Source organism: Peromyscus leucopus, chromosome 4, assembly GCF_004664715.2.
Source record: "Peromyscus leucopus breed LL Stock chromosome 4, UCI_PerLeu_2.1, whole genome shotgun sequence".
Taxonomy (NCBI): domain Eukaryota; kingdom Metazoa; phylum Chordata; class Mammalia; order Rodentia; family Cricetidae; genus Peromyscus; species Peromyscus leucopus.
In genome coordinates, this window is record NC_051066.1 from 105511675 (window position 1) to 105531182 (window position 19508).

Genomic DNA, 19508 nt, shown 5'->3' on the forward strand with positions numbered 1-19508 from the left:
GAGTTGAAGGTTTGGAACCTGGGCTCTGGTGGTACCACCAAGCTAAGATACCCATCCTCAACAAGTCAATTTAAAAACGTAATCGTGGAAAGGAGAAGAGGGGAGACTTCTTCAATGTGGTCAGATTGGGGAGAGGGGCACAAGGTCCTGGCACGAGTTTTAGGTTTAAATAAAGGGCAAGAGATGCCTCAGCTAAGCAGTGCCCCAGTCAAGGAGGTACTGGGCTCATCACCGTGGACTAGGCCCCAGGCTTTCCAGCAAGGTGGTTTGATACATTCTCAGAACTGTGAAACCTCTTCCAGGAAGACAAACTCCCTTGCTGGCTGGACTCAGCCTTTCCTCTTTCCCAGCATGAGATGCTTGGGGAACCCAATTTCTTAGAGACCATTGTTTCAATAGTCTGGTAGCTGAAAGGAGGGGCATCCATGTCTCCCTAGACCTCTCCATTCCTGCCACCATAGTTACCTTGGGGAGATATGGGAAAGGGGGTGGAGGGATACTGCCTGTTTGGGGAGCTTGTGACCTATTGAGGGGAGAGTTCTTGCCAACACTCACCTCACACCAGGACTTGTCAAACACAGACCACTTAATGAATGCCAGTGGCATTTCCAAGAACTGTAAAAAAGATGGAAGTGGGGTCACAAACATGGACCAGGGGTGCTGGGCTCTAGGAAGGGCTATGCTTAGGCGAAAGGAGCGTCAAGGACCAGCACCAGGTTTTCTGTCCAACATGAAGCCAGCACCTGTTGCTCCTGTTTCGTCCCTCGAGAGACATTTGCGCTGGGCTGTCTGCCTCTGCTGGTGTGCGGGTCTTGGGTTAGAGGCTTTGTTGTCAATGTTTTATTGGGGTCCAGGCATGTTTACATTTTGCTTCCTAATTTATGTAGCAATGGGAAGGTTCTGGCCACCAGAAATCATAACTCAGGAGGTGCCTGCCTTCCAGGAGTGGCCCACATGAACTACCAGTGTGAACAGCTGGAAGTCATTCATGACATAGTTCAGGTTCCCCAGATGTTTACCCATACAAAAATAAAGGCCCTGGTTCTCTTTTGCTTATTTGCTCTGGCTAAGATAGAAGTTTCAACTATCAAAACACATACAATACATTTTAGCATGTATGTACACATGTGTGTATTCTATGTGTGTGTCAGAGGACAGTCTTTGGGAGCCATTTCTCTCCTCCCCTCATGTAGAGCCTAGAGAGACAAGTCAGCAGTTAAGCTCTCCTCCAGATATCCCAGGTTCAGCCCCTACCACATGCCTCAGGAGGTTCTCAAACCTGTGACTCCAGATCTAGAGGATCTGACACCCTCTTCTGGCCTCTGAGGATACTACATTCACATATACATCACCACCTCCCATCCCCGGAAACATAAATAAAAAGTAAGTCTTAAGAAAAAGAAGTAGAATTTTCTTCATTTTTATATAATTTACCTAATCTCAGGTGAAGTTCTCCTCTGCTGCTGTGGCAGAAACTCAACCCAGCCTTGTATGAGGGGGTCTGTATAGCACAGAGCTGTTTTGTGGAAGGGTGCTGGTCTGTGGTGGTTTTGGAGAATGCTGTTATGTGACCTTAGATCATTAGTCCTGAGCTCTGGGGCTCCCACTAAAGGTCAGCATGTGTCCTCACCCTAATCACAAGCTTCCTGGCCTGTGGGTCCCTCTGTGTTGAGGTGTGGGATAAGGGAAACTTTCAGATGTTCCTCTGAATTCCTCTGGGGCCACAGGAAGCTGTGGGTGTCTGTGTTTACACAAAATTCAGCACTCTCTTGCTAGGGTGTCCATTATTTCTATCTCTTTACAGCTCATAGCTTCCCTGGTTTCAACTGCAGCTGCAGACGTCTAAGTGCCTCTGGGTTTTGACTGTGTTCCTATCCCAGAGCCCAGCCAGAAGCAGGAGGCCTGGCAGGTACCAGGGCTCCCCTAGGACTCCCTCCTCGAGTCTCCCCCCTCCTGTGTGAGCATCCCATTCATGGTATTGGGAAGGCTGGTCTAGCTCTTTTACATAAAGCCATAGTTCTGAAAAGTAGAGGTTAAAGTCAGGAAATGTCACAGTAAACAAAAGTTTCTCTGAGAAGACATGCCCATGGAATAAAAATTATCCTACATCAAAGGACAACCAGAGCTAGAGTGTTGTCATTAACAGTAAAACCAGGTTCATTTAGGACCGTTGTGACAGGGGGAAAGAGAATGCAGTGTAGACCTGTGCTGGGCTCAGGACACTCTGCATGGACAAGGAATAATTTACAGCAGGAGAGCATGGCAGGTACCAGAGGATAGAACAGGACTCACAGGAAACATCGGGAGTCAGGAAGGTTCTGGGTACACTCATCTGCCAGGATTCTTACTGATGGCAAGGTAGGACATTGCACCTCACCTGGGTGGTGATGCAGTCTGAGGAGCCTGATTAGACATCAGGTGAGCTGATAGCCCGCTGAGCAGAATTCTTGCTGAAGCTTGATTTTACCAAGAAGCAGAGGGGCTGGGACAGGGATCAGGACAGCTGCTGAAACCTTTGTTCCTCTGCACTCTGACACTGTTATTTGTTTCCATTTGGGTCCACAAGCCAGTGTTTCCTGGAGCAGTCTTGGGGCTGGAGATGGAGTGGGAGTAAGAGTCAGAAACTGCCAGAAGAAAATAAGTGGGTCTGTGTTGGCTCGGTGGGTAGTGGGTAAGTGAGGGCATGTATGCAGGAATCCTCAAATTCTGCGTGCTGCCCGTACCACCCTGCACTTTGCCCCAGACCTGGGCTATGGCCTTCTGCCCACAGAGAGATGAGCAAATTGGAGGCAAAAGAGGTCGATATTTTGTGTTGATACAGCAGTTAAGAGTTGTGCTAGCTGTTTCTTTGGTTGGATTGGTTTAAGCAAATCCTAGTGGCCTGTGCCATCACAACCAGCTGGATTGGTTTAAGGATGGTAAGCAAAGCCAGGCTCCCTAGCACTAATAAACCACTGCTTTGCTGAACAGTATCTGCATTCAGAATCCTGGGTTGGAAATCTCTCTAAAAATGTTTCCAGTGAAGGTTTTCTTATCATTGTTAGATAGTCATGTTCTACAGGTGTTAGCAAACAGATCCCTGTTTACTGGGCTGTCATTCAGAAATCTCCCTTGCCAAGGACACAGGCCGTCAGAGCCTGATGCTCTCTCTTCTTTCTACCAAAGACAGGCAGAGCCATGACTCAATCTGACTGGAAAGTCAGCTCCGCCACCTAGTGGCAGCATGCCCACAGTTCATGCATGTTTGCCATGCGGAGTTAATCAGCTGAGACACTCAGCAATGCAAAACCCAACTAAATACAGGCAGGGGTAAATAGATGTTATAAGAATAATGTGGCATTTGTGTCCCAGCTCCACGCCAAGCCATTGCTTCCACAAATAGTGCCTGTATGTGCTAGTCAGTATTCTAAATGTGTAACATATATTTTTAAATGTGTCCTATCTGTGGCTATAAAAAGATGGCTGATATCATCTTGGGATGATTCATATTTTAGGGAATAAGATGGAGGATTTGATAATGCATAAAAATGTATGGTGGAGCCAGAAAGCTGAATTGCATCTTTGGCTAGGTGGGTAGAAAACTGGGTGGGTGTGTGGAGCCTGCTGGGTGAGGAGAAGCCAGAGTGAAGGCTGAGGAGCGGACAAGAGCTCCCCGGTTCCTGAGAAGTTGGTGCTAAAGAGGGTCGCAACTCTCCATTTACAAACTGAAAGCACAAACTATGTGATGAAGTGTTTCTGTCGGCGTTTCTAACCTTGTCTTTGGACATGTCGTCTGTGCTGTGAGAAGGGGCAGCAGGGAGCAAAGAGCCTCCTTTCCAGCTCCCATGGGAGGTGGGTTCCCCCGACTTCTAGAATTAAAAACCGTGGACTTGAATGCCATCTCCCCTGGCACTCTTCCTAATCACTGAAGGTCCAGCTTCTTCCTCACCTTCTTTTATCTAAAATGCAAAAACTTAGAATCCGTAGAGAAAGAACCAACCCACTTTTATACTTCCTTCACACCCAAAGCTCTCTTGAACCCCAAAGAAAACCATAACATGATACCCCAGTTACCCCCTCCCTTTTACGTGTATAAGTATTTATGCATATACTTGGGAAGGCTCTAATGAATGTCACACTTAGCTGTAATATTTTCTTTTAAAATCAATTTTAAGCTAGGCATGGTGTCTCGGACCTGTAAGTCAAGCATTGGCGATGCTGGCCCGGTCTCATCAGTGTGAGTTCGAGGCCAGCATGGCTATATCGTGAGTTCAAACTGGACTTGAGGTGAGAACTAAAACCTGTTTTAAAGAACGGAATCCAAACCAAACCAAACCAAACCACAACAACAATAAATGCCTCATTATTTTGTTGAGGTATAATTCACATGTAACAAAATATCCATTTGAGTTTATATACAGCTTAATCAGTTTCAACAAACACCCAACTTGTGAAACCTAACGCTCCAATAGAGTCACCCCAAACCCATCCCCATGCAGACACGATCCAGTTTCGTCACCACAGTTTATTTATTTATTTATTTAGAAACAAGGTTTCTCTTTGTAGCCTTAGCTGTCCTGGAACTCACTCTGTAGGCAGGCATGCATCTTTAATCCCACCACTCTAGAGGCAGAGTTGGCAGAGCTCTGAGTAAGTGGCCAGCCTGGTCTTCCGAGTGGTTCCAGGGCAGCCAGGGCTACACGGAGAAACCCAGTCTTGAAAAAAAAAAAAAAAAAAAGACAGAAAGTTGTCACCACAATTTAATTAGGCCTTTCTATAACTTCATTAAATGGAATTATATGCTGTATTGTCTTTGGTGTCTGACTTCTTTTGCTCACTATAATTTCCTAGATTTGTTAGTGTTTTCATGTCTTTCTATTGTTGAACAGTTATACGGATATATACCACGATTTGAATATACATTCAATTTCCGGTGGCAATTTCAGGTCAAGCTGGCTGCTGTGAATGGTCATTGTGCAGACTTACATTTTCATTTTTCTTGATTAGGAGTGAATTGCTAGGTCAGTGTCTCTGCACATCTGTGCTCTTTAGTGGCCTTGCTGTTCTGAATTCCCACTGGCAGGGGCTGAGAGTTCCAGCCATCCCACATCTTTCCAAGCTTCTTTTGCTTTACTTGATTTTTCACAGAGGCATCCTACTGGCTCTGGTCACTGCCCCAAAGCAACTTTTGAGCATCTTTTCCTGTGCCAGAGCCAATGAGCCAGTCTGCTGTTCTGGCGGCTGCTATTAGTTTATAGGTAGGGTTTTTTGTTGTTGTTGTTTTTTGTTTTTGTTTTGTTTTGTTTTTTTCTGTCTTGTCTTGCTGTGTCACTTTAATTTGTGACACACGATAACCACATAACTGTTGTGACACTGGCCTAGGACGTCTAGGGGTATTGAGAAGTGGGTTTTCTTTGATTTTGCAATAACTGTGTTTTGCTTGTACCATGACTGCCTCTTCCGTTAACACAAATTCATGGAAGCAAAACATGTAATGAAGTGCCTGCTTCCCTTTCGTTACCAAATTGATTTCTCTTAAATATGTTCACTTGTCCCTAACTTTAATTATAAATTAAATTGTTTTATTGCATCTATTCATTTATGTCTGTGGGGGTGGGGTGGGGAGTGTGGTGTACATGTGCATGTCACACTGAGCATGTGCAGGTCAGAGAACAACTTGCAGAAATTGCTTATCTCTTTTTACCATGTGGGTCCTGTGGATTGAACTTGGACCTTCAGGCTTGGCAGCAGGCACCTGCTGAGTCACCTCATTGGCCCTATTCCTTTATTTTAGAAGTGATTTAAGATGATTGGGATTTGGAAACTGGAGCATAGAGTGAAAAGATTCCGCTGCCGCCGCCATCAATTCCTCATCTTCTCCTTTCACAGGATGGTATTTTGGGCCCTTTCAGAAGTTCCTTTTCCGCCCTGATTGCATGTGTGTGAAGTGTTGGTTTTTATTTGAATTTGGTTTGCATATCTTCTGAGCCACAGTTAGAACAATGTCTCACAAAGCTCTAGCAACATATTAAGCTGAGCAGCCCTGCTCTTGTGGTTCAACAGAGAGCCCTCTAAAGAGATTCTGCACATGGTATACCAGGGGGGTGGCTGGGCAAATTTCAGTATGCACACAATGGTAGGATGGCCAGGGCTTGCACTTACCTTTCTCTTAAGTTTTAATTTGGTTTTCATTTTGCAGTTCAGTGATTTTAATTATTTCTGAGTAAGTAGTAAGCCTGATAAATGCAGTGTGAGCGTTGATTTCTATCTTTTTTTTTTTTTTTTTTTTAAGAAGAGAACTATTTTCATTTTATGAGTGATCTGATACCTTCTTCTGCTATGTGCAGGCACCAGGCATAAATATAGTGCCCATGTATACATGAAGGCAAATCGCTCAGATATATTTTTAAATTGCATTTTATTTATTTTGTGTTGTGTATATATAATATATAATGTGTACACTTGCACACATGGCTTGGTACACATGTAGAGGTCAGAAGACAATTGGAAGGACTGTTCTTTCCTTCTACCATGTGAGTCCTGGGCAACACGGGAGGAGGAAATGTCAGCAGATTTAGTGACCAGCACCTACAGGCTAAACTGTCTCCCCAGCTCCAGCTAGGCATTTTACCAAGAATTTCTAGACCATGGTCCTATCTTTGATCAAAATTTCAGTGCTGGTGATTGAACCCAGAGTCTTTTGCCTGCAAAGTAACCACTAAGCTAAGCCCATTCCCATGGTTATATGACTTATTTTTACTATTTCTTAGGAAACTTGTCTTCATTGGGGGCTTTCACTAAAGAGAGGTTCAGGATAATAATGCAAGCATATGGATTGAAAAGTAACAAAAGAATCATTTTCAGGGATAGTGGATCTGGGCTCGTGCCAAGGTAAGTGATGGCGCCTAGGGGTAAAGGAGCTGAGGAAGCCACTGCTTGGGAAATGGCCAGATGACCTTAGGGTTCCCAAGTGAACAGGGGTGAGTCAGCAGGTGAGAAGCTGCCGCTCCCCTGCACCTGTGTTGCTGGGTGCAGGCCAGAGAGGAAAGTGATGAGAATCGCTGCAGCCGGTGCCTCTCACCACCCCACGAGGAGGAAGAGGAAGCCTTTCCTGTCAGTAGATAAGGAGGAAGGGCTGGCCTGCAAGGTGGTATGATGACATAACAGCCCCCAGAGACCTTTAGACGTCCACAGCAACTCTGTCCTGCTGTCAGTGACACGCAACTGGGACTTTCTGCACGACGTTGCCTGACTGGAGCCTCCCTATCTAAGCCGGTGGTCTCGTAGGCTGCACGGTCCTCTCTGCTTTGTTCAGTCGGTCAGTGGGAGTTTGGCGAACACCCGTGGCATGCTGCCCCCTGTAGTTAGTGTGAGAGAGGCAGGACAGGGTCTGGTGGTCCAGTCCTCCTGTCTTCCCTACCCAGGGTGCTGATTGGAGAGGTTGCCTGAACCCTCAACAGAACACACATACAACTGCAGCCTGTCGTGGGCTCCCTGACCTCTGGGTTGGGTGGCTGACGGCTACTTCCTCCTCTCTGAGCCCAGGTGGGTAGGTGTGGGAACGAGAGTCTGCAGCTCTTCTCACAGTCAGCTTCCCACAAGACAGTCGACATTGGGAGAGAGGGGTGGCTGCCTGGCCCTCCTTTCGGAAGGCTCTGAGCAATCATTGAGGACCTAGGGACGGGAAGCAGAAAGCAGACAGGAGGATGGCTGGAATTCCCTCAGCGGGGTTGGTGCTAAGAAGTGGGCCCCTCTTCAGAGTGCTGTGGCCAGAGCAGGGGAGCCTGTCTGCCTGGGTGAGTGGGAGTGGCCAGGGCAGAGCAGCAGCCCTCAGCTGCCTAACTCTGCCCCTAGAGCAGAGGCTGTAAGTGCACAGGTGCCTTGTCTAGCTTGTCGTTCCTGGTTGTAGTGTGACATCATACTCGGTGGGTGCTACTATGTTCTGTAGTCAGACTTTGCTTTGGGCCGCCAGCTCAGAAAAAACGACATGGGGACTTATTATTAATTATGAAAGCTTGGCCTCAGCTTAGGCTTTCCCCCAACTAGCTCTTATAACTTCAATTGACCTGCTTCTATTAATTTACATCTGCCGTGTGGCTCAGTTACCTCTCCTCTGTGCCATATGCCCGACTTCTTCAGGATCTTGCTGGTGTCTCTGGCACACCTAGATTCATCCCGAGTTCCTCTCTCTGCCTAGAAGTCCCGCCTAGTCTCTCCTACCTAGACATTGGCCAATCAGTTCTTTATTAAACCAATCATAGTGGCACATTTTCACACAGTGTAAAAAGATATTCCTGCAACAGTGTTCTGCTGGTGTGTGGTTTTAAGGCGCTGGCATTTACTGTAAATAGTTCTCAAACGGTAGCAGCAGCAGCAGAGCAACAATAGCCGAGCCCATAGTCATGGTGATAACCATAGCAACAGCATCAGCCTCTCCTCAGAGTGATGGGGAAGTGTTAGGTCCCTTAGCATTTCTTATCCTTTGATCCTCAGGGTCACTTCATCTGGGAGGAAAGTGGGGTCCATTGTTCTTAGATCCCGCAGCAGCAGGGCTGGGACTCACATACATCTCCCTTTTCTGTCCTGGCCCTAGGAGGCGATGGAGCCTTTGCCCTGGGGAGCCGAGAAGGTGGATGTTAAAGAGAACCGCTCATGTCAGCATCTGGCATTTACCCCCTCTGTCACCCGGAACAAGTAACCCGGCTACTTTGCTTCAGTGCCCAATATGAGATGGAATCTTAAAGCAGCTGGATTTTGTCTGCTGCACCTTTTAAAGAACGGCTTTGAGGTACAATTTACACACAACAAATGTACCCAAATTAGCTATCTAATTTGATTGTTCTTGATAAATAGGTAAATCCATTGTAACTCATCCCCCATGCATGGCCCAGAGCATTTCTACCTCCTCCCAGAGCTGCCAGCTTTGCTTTGCAGTTGGTCTTTATTCCCTGCTCAGGCAACCACTGGCCTGATTGCCCCTTGGGGAAGGGTGGGTTAGTTTTGCTTCTCTAAGAATAATGTATATATTTTTCAATTTAGCCATGCCATAGCACATACACATAGGGATATACCACCTTTGTTTACCCAGCTCTTGGATGACTGTCCAAGCAACCAGATGTTTCTTGTCATTTCTAGAATTTTAGAAGTTGCTTACAATGCACTCTCTGTTTACTCAGATAATATTGTACCTTCTGGGATCTTTGATGTAATTAAAGATTAGATAGTTGTAATTATAGTTTTACTTAGTTATGATAAAAATAAATTAAATATAAAACTTTAAACACAAAAATAGGATAGATGATAAAATATTTTCTTTAATTTTTCCAAATACAAATAGACATTATAACTATAATTCTCACTTGATAACTATTTTGTTATATATAATTTTGCCATATTAAAATAAAAACCTTCCTTTTTGATTAGACAGAAAAGAGAAAATGCTATGGGATGGTCTTTCTGTATGCTGTGAATATGTGTTGCTCCTATTGGTTAACAAATAAAGCTGCTCTGGCCTATGGCAAGGCAGGATAAGAGCCAGGCAGGAAAGCCAAGCAGAGATACAGGGAGATGATTGGAGTCAGAGCAGACACCATCCAGCTGCTGAAGGATCAATATGCCAGCAGACCGATAAAACCATGGCCACGTGGCAAAATATAGATGATTAGAAATGGGTTAATTTAAGATGTAAGAACTAGCTAGCAATAAGCCTGAGCCATAGACCAAACAGTTTGTAATTAAAAAAGAAAAAAAAACACATCATGATGAAACCCTTATTTTGTATGCTTAATTTTTACTCAGGAAAAAAGTTAATTTGTAGCTAGCGTGGGCATGGTGGTATAAACCTATAATCCCAGAACTCAGTGGGTTGAGGTGAGAGTATCATAGGTTTGAGGTTAACATGTGCTTTATAGCAATATCCTGACTTAAGCAAAAAAACAAAACAAGAAACAACCACTTAATTTATAAATCTATAAAAAAGGGTTAGGGATGTAGCTTGGTGGCAGAGCTCTTACCTAGCAGGCATGAGGCACTGGGTTCAATTCTCAGTTAAAGAAAATATATATGAATAAACAACCCCTAGTGCTTCTTTGATTTGATGCTCAGAGAATACTTTTGAACTTAAAGTGATAATTTGCTGTGGGATATTTGACCACACTATGAAACTCTGAGACTGTGTTAATGAAATTAACATTGGATCAGGGGGCAGAGCCAGCAACTAGTTGATAAGGATTAGCCATAGAGAGGATGGAGGAGGCAAGAGGACTGATGGAGAGATGCACAGGAAGGAGTAGGGAGGGACTTAGATATTGGTGGGCCTCTTTGATTTGGGACAGGTAAAGAGATGCTCTTTTGCTGAGTCTTTGGCTGAAAAGGAAGGTCAACTGGTTGCTTCCTGGCTTCTCTGATCTTGCAGGTTTTCACTCCAACATCTGACTCTCCAGTCTTTATTGGTAAGTAGAACATCTTAGATAAAAACAACAATTATTTTATACTTAAATAAAGTGACAACTAATCCATTAAACTGCTAAACATAGGATAAATATATATGTATATATGATGATTTTTTCTTAAATGTCTATTTCTTCCACAAACAAACAAACAAACAAACAAACGAAACCCTAGGAATTCTCTCTGTCTTAGTTAGGGTTTCTACTGCTGTGAAGAAACACCATGACCACAGTAACTCTTATAAAGGAAAGCATTTAATGGGGTAGCTTACATTTTCAGAAGTTTAGTCCATTATCATCATGGGGCATGGTGGCATGGAGGCAGACATGGTGCTGGAGAAGTAGCTGAGAGCCCTACATCTCTCAGACAACAGGAAATGAACTGTCTCACTGTGCATGGCTTGAACATAGATGAGACCTTAATGTCTGCCTCCACAGTGACACACTTCCTCCAACAAGACCACACCTCCCTTTAGTGCCACTCCCTTTGGGGGCCATTTTCTTTCAAACCACCACATCCTCCATGCTATCCTTTTTTTTTTTATAATATTATTTATCTATCCAGTGTGTGTGTGTGTGTGTGTGTGTGTGTGTGTGTGTGTGTGTGTGTATTTGTGTGTGTGTATGTGTGTGTGTATGTGTGTGTGTATGTGTGTGTGTGTGTGTGTGTATGTGTGTGTGTTGTATGCATGTGTGTGCAGCTAGTGGCCAGTGAGGCATGGGATCCTCCTATCTCTCCTTTCTCAGCATTGGGATTGCAACCACACCTGCATATGTAGCCACATCTGGCCCTTGACATGGGTGCTGGAAATCCACACTCAGGTCTTCATGCTTCTGTAGCACATACTTTACCCAATGAGCCATCTCCCCAGCACCACCTCAGTGACTTCTATTCTTCCATCGATGACCTCTCTCTTCCAGGTTCCCCAGCTTTCCAGGTGGTCAGTGAAACCATGTCACCTCCGTACTTGTCCTCACACATGACAGCCTTGCTTAAAGGTCTGCAAGGACAAGTCAGCTGCCACAGCCTTGGCCTCTGAGCCATTGTGGACTTCCTAAGGTCCCAAAGGACCATGTCCAGGGGAGTTGGCCAGTGCTCCACAAGGAGCTAAGCTGTTAGCCGTATGATATGAGCTTGTCTTGTCACTATTCTGAAGCGGGAGTTCTTTCTCTATGCAGCAGGAACAGTGAAGACGTTTACACCTCAGGGTTGATCCTGGCATCATGAATGATAGTGTGGGAGGGGAGCATTGCTTAAATACTCAATTTAACTAAAATTGAACTTCACAGCTCCTGACTTTCTAGGTTCACCAGAGGCTGCAGGCACCTAGCACTGGTCAGTTTGATGGGGTCAAGGGTCTCAGGCCCCTGTATGTCATCTTGGCCACAGGCTCCCTGAGTGGCCAAGGCCATGACATGATGTCAAGTGCTAGACAGAGGCCTTTTTTATTCCATCTCTGGCTTCTGGATGTACATGGCATACGTCTCACCAACTGTTTTCCTCTCTTTACCCTGAGTGTCTGATGCTTTGGATCTCTCCGTAGACTCAGGACCTAAACCTTTCCTCCTACTGGGAAAGCTTGTACCTTCCTCCTCCTCTCCCAAAGTAAGTCATAACTCTGAAGCATGGCCAACCAGCAGGGCTGCTGGGTCTTACTCTCCCCTCAAAATCAACTCTGGAAAAACCAGAGAGGCTGCAAGGAGTGGATTCCAGGATTTACTGTGAGGGAGAGAGTTCAACCCTGTGGGAGGGATAAAGGCTGCCTGAAAAGATGGCCATGAGTCTTTCAGTTTGAAGAGGAGGGACAGAGGTAGAAGAGATGGGGATGTGAGGAGGGAAGTATTTAGGTTCTTTTGGCTATGATGGCATGTTGTTTCAATATCTCACTGGCTGTTCCTTGATCTAGAAATTTCACAGAGATAGGCAGCCATGGACTCAGCCAATGGAAACCATGGGGCAATATTCCTACTAAATATGGAAAAAAAATGTTATGAAATGATTTGTGAAACACATTTCTTGATTGTAGGCTGTAGACTGTGCAAGGAGCAAGTGTCTCTGTAGTAGGATGTAGACACTTCAGCTTTGTTCTTAGTCTGTGCTGCAAATTCAGACGCAGGGTCTCTGTGCTGTGGTCTGGATGTTCTTGCCACACACACTGAGGCTGGATTCCCAAGGCAGTAGCACTGGGGAGGGGGCATGTCGGGAGACACAGGTCCTTCTCCTGAGACGATCAGTTCCTGTGATGATTAGTTAGAAATCATCTGGACCACTCTCGTCTTCCCCTCTCAGGTGCAGTCACTGCTAAGCTCCTGTGCACTCCCACTGTGTGAAGTCCTCCACCATGTTACAGGGCAGCGTGAGGCTTTTTTTTTTTTTTTTTTTTTTTTTTTTGCTGCATGTAGCCACCTATGCTTGTATTTTTTTTTGCTTCTAGAGTCATGAGCCTAAATAAACCCTTTTACTTAATAAATTGCCCAGCCTCAAGTATTCTGTTATAGCAACAGAAAGTAGACTAAGGCATGCTGTCTTCTTTGTCTACTTTGTCTTTGCTATGCAGTTCTTAATAGCATGCATGGTGATAAGAGAGAAACCTCATTTAATTGACTCCACACCATTTGATTAGGAAATTGCTAGGAGGGTCCCGTAGATGTCTTCTTAAATAGTTAGCGTATAATTAAGTGTAATAGTTCTCAATGGACATGGTATGAAGAATGTAGCAATTGTTGCTCTGACTCTTGAGTCCTAGAGATGCTGATTAAATTTAAAATCTTCTCATGTCACCTTTGAGATGAACTCTCTATTCAAAAGTCAGCAGTAGCTTGTTCATTAAAAACTGAAAAGGAGATTTATCCTGTAACATCCATCTAGGAGCCCATCTTCCTTCCTGCCCTTTCTTCTCTCTCTTCATTCCTTCATACTGGAATATTTTCTTTTTTCCATTTTTACTAGCAAAATTATAAGCATTTTAATGGAAAAGGGAGAGTCTAAAAAATTAATATGAGCTTCTCAGTGACCCAAAAGTCAGGGTCAGCTAGCAGATAAAACAATCTAATGGTAAAATACTAATAGAGATATTTACAGCATTTCTCTCTCTCTCTCTCTCTCTCTCTCTCTCTCTCTCTCTCTCTCTCTTTTTTTTTTCTCTATCTCTCTCTGTCATTTTTTGGGGGGTAGGGTTTTATTTCTTTGTGTAGCCCCAATTGTCCTGGAACTTACTCTGTAGACCAGGCTGCCCTTGAACTCAGAGATCCTCCTACCTCTGCCACTTGAGTGCTGGAATTAAAAGCTCATGCCACAACCACCCAGCCAAAGTTACAGTATCCTCTACAACTCAAGAGAAAGACTGATAATTGCTCCATTCTTTGTACCATGTGTACAGCCCAGTGAAAATTCTTGTTTCATTATTTGCTACTGACCAAGTCAAGTTCTAACATAAAGATATGGCTCAAAATTTAAAATGAGGCTCAAAATGACTTGTGGTTTGTTGGTGTCTTTCCAAACAAAGAGTGACTTTTATGCCGGAGGGTCGACAGTGTCATTTAGAAGATAGGACACTGAAAGACACTACTCCAGAAAAGCCTCTGCAGTATCAATGCCAGTGTCTGACTGTTTTCATTTTCCTACAGGAGCAAGAGTTAAGATGGGAGAGGCAGAAAAATCCAACTGAATAAAGCTTTCAAAATGAAAAGGCAGGTCAAGTTCAACCCAGGAACACCTCTCCCAGTGCTTTCCCAACTAGTTAAGGTACAAGACCGAAGCTAGCCCAGCTCCCAGTCAGTGCCGAGCAGAGTGCTGTTAATATTGTTATGGTTAATGTGCATCAAACATTAGTTTTCTGAACTGGAGAATTCCCACTGTTGACACTTTCTCACTGAACTCTCGTGATTGCTTGGTTTCGTAGGCTGTTGGGCCCAAGATACATTTTGTTTTAAATAATCCTTCATGAAAAATTCAGCTTGCAGTCTAATATGATTGAACTCAGACCGAGTTTGTTTTATAATGCATTAGACTGGAAAGTCTATGAGCAGTGAATTATTCAAGATGTGTAGACAAACAAGGGACCTGTGCTCTCATGTGGGAAGGAGTGATCAAAGAAATAAACAAAATTTGATGTGTCTTGTTATCTCATTTTATTTACCTTTAAAACTCCTCCAAATATTAGAGGAAAGAAGTCAATATCAATCTTCACCTCTGCCAGGTTCTGCACTTCAATTATTAATTTGACCACAGTTCTCTGTACCACATGCTCCACAACAATATTTCTGTGCCTTTATTACAAATGTTAAATGTCATTGGATTTCCAAATATGACTCTCCACTGGCTAATTTGGCTAACTTTATTAATAAGAGGATTCTGAGGAGTATGAATGTCAGTATGTCTGCATGTAAGACTGAACTATAAATTCTTTCTACTGGAGGTGACAAGCAACAGCTGCTGTGAGACCATAGGCAGTCACCTCTGGAATTAACCCTGCAAGAACCACAACTTCACACAGTGGCAAACTGGTGTCAACTCCCAGGAATTTCCAAATGAAATTCCCCCTCAGCAACAGCCTTACTAGTGATTTTCACAGTGTATGGATGTTGTCTCTATTAATATGTCCTCCAAACCCTTTACCCATTTTGTTGTCCGTGTAACACTGTGGATTCCAAATTTCTGAATATAAGTCAAAACAACAATCAGAAACTTTGACATTGCATGTCAAATTGCTGCAAGAGACAGTCAAAATATCATGCCTACTCTAAGATAGAACATTTCTATGAGGAAAAGAGCTTGACTGTGTTTCTACTGGAAGAAGGATGTGGTCTGGAGCATTCCTGGGAGTGAAGCAAGAAATGTGCTGCTTCATACAGGAAGTCACAAACGACTCTTGGAACTACCTCTGGTCTTGTCTCCTTTGCACAACGAACAGTGGACCTGGTTAAGGAGGACAGCAGGACAGTTTCCAGGGGACCTGGTTGTCCAGGAGGACAGTGGGACAATTTCCAGTGGGCCTGGTTGTCCAGGAGGACAGTGGGACAATTTCCAGTGGGCCTGGTTGTCCAGGAGGACAGCGGAATAATTTCAGTTACTTGAGTGCTTTTGCAGGTTCCATAGAATGGAGTGGAGAGCAAGAGGAAAGCAGAAGGCAGCCTGAAGAAAGGAAGTTCCACATGAGCTGGGGCTCCTTCCTAGAAATGACAACACACAGTGACCTACTTAGCAAATGAAAACAAACCAGAGGAATTGGCCAAGGTCAGGTGTGGTAATATTTTATTTGTGCTGAAATATGGTGATATTTTATTTGTACTTTAATAAAGCTTGCCTGGAGATCAGGGGAAAAGGCCAGCCATTTTAAAAAACAATACCTCCTTGGTTCTGCATAAAGAAGGTCAAATGTCTTATCTTATTGCAGGACCATTTTAATTAACAAACATCAATGGACATTTGATAGTCAGTCAGTCTTCTATGCCAGGGGGTTTCCTTTTGACCCAACATTTCAACCTATTCTAGACAGGGAACATGGGACGATGTATTCTCTTCTGGAACTGCTTTGAGCTGGCATTGGGGCATTGTTGTCAGGGCTCCAAAAAAGGCTGAAAGGCCAGTCAGAGGCTGGGCAGTGGGGCATTTGTCAGAAGCATGTGGTTATCTGACCTGGCTGTAGAGGCAGGGAACAATTATGCTTGGCTGGGCTGATGCACATCACACAGACAAGAATCTCTGCTGACATCCATAGCAGGGAAAGTGCTGCAGGTTGTGGTCCACAGCTGCTGATTCAATGTTTCTGCCAGCCTGTTTAAATATAGACTAGAGATGGGAGTTAAAATTTTTGAATTTATTTGGAGCCTTTGGGCCCATGGTCTTAGTAATTGAGAAGAGCAGGAGTCCCAAGAGCAGGAGAGAGAAAAATACCATCCTTAGGAATAGACAAGTGAGAAAAAAGTAAAAGTTTTAGATAAATTAATATTATCAATCAGTACTGAAATCCAAATCATGGAAAAGCAGGTAATGAATAGCCAAGGAAAATTTAAAATCCTGAGCTGTGGCCCAAAGTGTATCAGAATTGTAATAATGCTAAAATCTGAAATTTAAAATCTTAATATAATGGTACTGCCTGTATGTGGTTCTGCTGATGCCCCAGAGGGGAGTGCATATGCCTCCAGGTCCTGCCCATACAAGCAGCTGTGGAGGAATGAACGGCAGGCTGAGACTGGACTTCTGCCCTGCTCAGACAGCTGGAGCCTGAGAGAGGAGGTTGGGGAACACCAGGCCAAGGCTGGAGAACTTTTCCTTGGCCCATGAAACAATGGTGAGACAATGCATGGTGGGAAGTGATTCCCAAGCTTTCCTCCGTACAGACAGCCTGAACACTGGGTACCTTGCCCATGCTGCCCTTAATAAAGATGGTGGTGAAGTCATATGACCTGCCTGTTTTGACTTTAGCTAAGATGGCAGCTAGACCACGTGGTTGCCCTTATTCAAGCTGATGTTGCCTGACCATGTGTTCATGTGGGTTTTTTCCCCCCCAAAATAAACTGAACAGATAAGGAACAGATAAATTGAAGCATTTAAAAGTCAGTCAGAAAGAAACATAGATGGTTATATCAATCATACATTTCCATTCACACATAGGAAATAGACTTTGTGAAAGAAAGATGGAGAAGTAACAGTGTATCTGGGTGGGAGAGAGGAACCCTCTGGGCTGTGGCATGGTGCGAGCGCCACAGGGGAATGAACCAAAGCCATGGGTTGGTGGCAGTGGTGGGGGGTGGGGGACCATAGGCACATTTTTCCACAATGAGGTATAAGGCCCAGTGGACTGACCTCCTGCATCCCAGAGGGTCAGCAGGGGCCATTGATAATGGCACAAGATAGCCAATGGACCATCATCACAAAGGCTATGGGCCATGGAGTTGAGTGGGCACAAACCGTCTCTATATGCCATCACATAGGGATGGGGGCTGAGGGGCTTGGAGCCCAAAAGACATGTGGTACCAGCAAGCAAAAGGAGATGAATTCTCACTCATGGGAAAAGGGAAGGGAGACATCTTACCAATCTAGTATGGTGAAGAGTCTCCGGTGGTGCTCCAGCCTGAAAAAATGGTGGGTGGTACAGGATCCCAGAGCTCCTCAGACTGCTGGTGGGTATGAGAAAGCAGTGGGATTGCCTGGCAATGTTTGGCACCAATGCTATGAATTATTGCATGGGGGAGACCCTGAGGGTATCCCTGGTGTGCCGGGAAACATGCTGGGCAGATGCACACCGTATGGGTATGGTGGCAGAGGTGGCAGCCAGTAATTCATAACCCAGACTCTGCATCCATGTGGAGAGTTTATTATAATAGAAGATGAAGAGAAAGATAGGAAAGACACACACGAGACACACACACACACACACACACACACACACACAGAGAGAGAGAGAGAGAGAGAGACAGAGAGAGAGAGACAGAGACAGAGAGAGACAGAGACAGAGAGAGACAGAGAGAGAGAATCTCATGGGAGGAAAAGTGGAAATGAGAGAGGAAGGGGAAGAGTTTTTCCTTAAATGTGGCTTTTATATCAGGATGCAGGGTGGCCCCAAGGGGTGGGGGATTTCAAGGGGCAGATCAGAATATTAACAGTGCTTTTTCTTGGCTTCTGAGTTCATTCATGAATGATAGCATGAATGGAAGCTAGAGACCCAGCTGCAAACTGCCACCTGTAGAGGCCTGATGAGGTTTTTTTCATACCTATGTAAGAAATAGCAAATGTTGTGATGACTAATGTTGTGTTTAAAGCTTAAATTACTGTGCTTAAAAGATTTATAAAGTATCTGGGTAGTGGTGGCATATCCCTTTAATCCCAGTATATAGGAGGCAGAGGCAGGTGGATTTCCATGAGTTTCGGCCAGCTTGGTCTATAAAGCAAGTTCCAGGACAGCCATGGCTGTTAAACAGACAAATACTGTCTCAAAAACAAAAAACAAACAAACAAACAAACAAAAAAACCCCAAAAATCTAAAAATCAAAAATTGCCTCTGTAAGTAACTGTTGCCACTCTGGGGATTTGGTCCAGGGTTTCGGCACCAAAACGTGAGTTTTGCAACTCTAGGGAAAGGCATCCTGACTACTTGGGGAGTCAGGTGACACCTTGAGCTGCTAGGACAGCTCAGCCCTGAAGGTATTCCGAATACCTCGAGCTGCTAGGACAGCTCTGATGACTGAAGCTGCAATGAAAGCTCAGTCCTGGAGGGGAAGGTATTCTGACTGCTTGGGAGAGTCAGGCCTGGAGATGCTAGGACAGCTCAGCAGGGAAGGGTATCCTGACTGTTCAGGAGTCAGGCTATACCTGGTGTGGTGGGGGATGGTCTCCCCACAGGACAGCAATCTTGCTCTTCTCCTGCAGAGCCGCTCCAGCTGAGCTTTGCTCAGCCCACACTAAAGGGGGCTTCCTAGCAGAGCTCGGCTTCTTCTCCAGCCTAAGATGTTGCTTCTTTTTGCTTCACTCTGCAAAAGGGGAAACCCCTGCAGAAATGTAGCAATCTCCTCTGGCTCAGGAGAAAAGTGTTACTTTTTCAGCTCCCCCTTGCTCAGTCCCCTGAGGGATGTCCCAGCAAGGTTCTTCTGTTCAGCTCCCCCTTGCTCAGTCCCCTGAGGGACGTCTCAGCAAGGTTTTTTTTTTTTTCTTCTCAGTCCACTATGGGACATCTTAGCAATCTTCTCTGCTCTGGTGAATGAAGATCTTAACACTCCAAACTCTTTTGAGAAAGATTTATTTAGGAAGGAGGAGTCCAGGAGAGTGGCTGCCTCTACCAGGGTGGAGAGAACAGCCCAGAACTGACCAGGCAGGGTGGTTTATATAGGATCTCTTATGGGCAGAGTCAACCAGGGATTGATTAGTTTTTTTCTGCTCAGGGATTGGTCAATTTTGTGGGCTAGGGGCAGAGATGGCCCTGATTTCAGAGGCAAACTGTGTTTCTTTCACTGGCCTTTCTTGGCTTTTTGACTCTAATTCTAAGCCAGGGCATATTTCTTTCACTGGCCCTGATTCTAGAGACCAAGAGTGTGTGGTTTTTTTTTTTTTTTTTTTTTTTTTTTGTACTGGTTTCTGGGTTT

The 19508-nt window shown here is 44.7% G+C and overlaps 1 long non-coding RNA gene across 2 annotated transcripts; it reads left to right on the forward strand.

Moving 5' to 3' along the window:
• Positions 1-6906: 6906 nt before the first annotated feature.
• On the forward strand, positions 6907-17802 carry LOC119087893. 2 transcript variants are annotated; one of them, XR_005091404.1, is made up of 5 exons: positions 6907-7297; positions 8573-8767; positions 10394-10430; positions 14055-15668; positions 16553-17802. It is a non-coding gene; the product is annotated as an uncharacterized LOC119087893 (long non-coding RNA). The 2 variants fall into 2 exon arrangements; XR_005091405.1 differs by lacking the exon at positions 16553-17802 and having other exon boundaries at positions 6910-7297; positions 14055-14172; positions 15517-15744.
• Positions 17803-19508: the final 1706 nt, after the last annotated feature.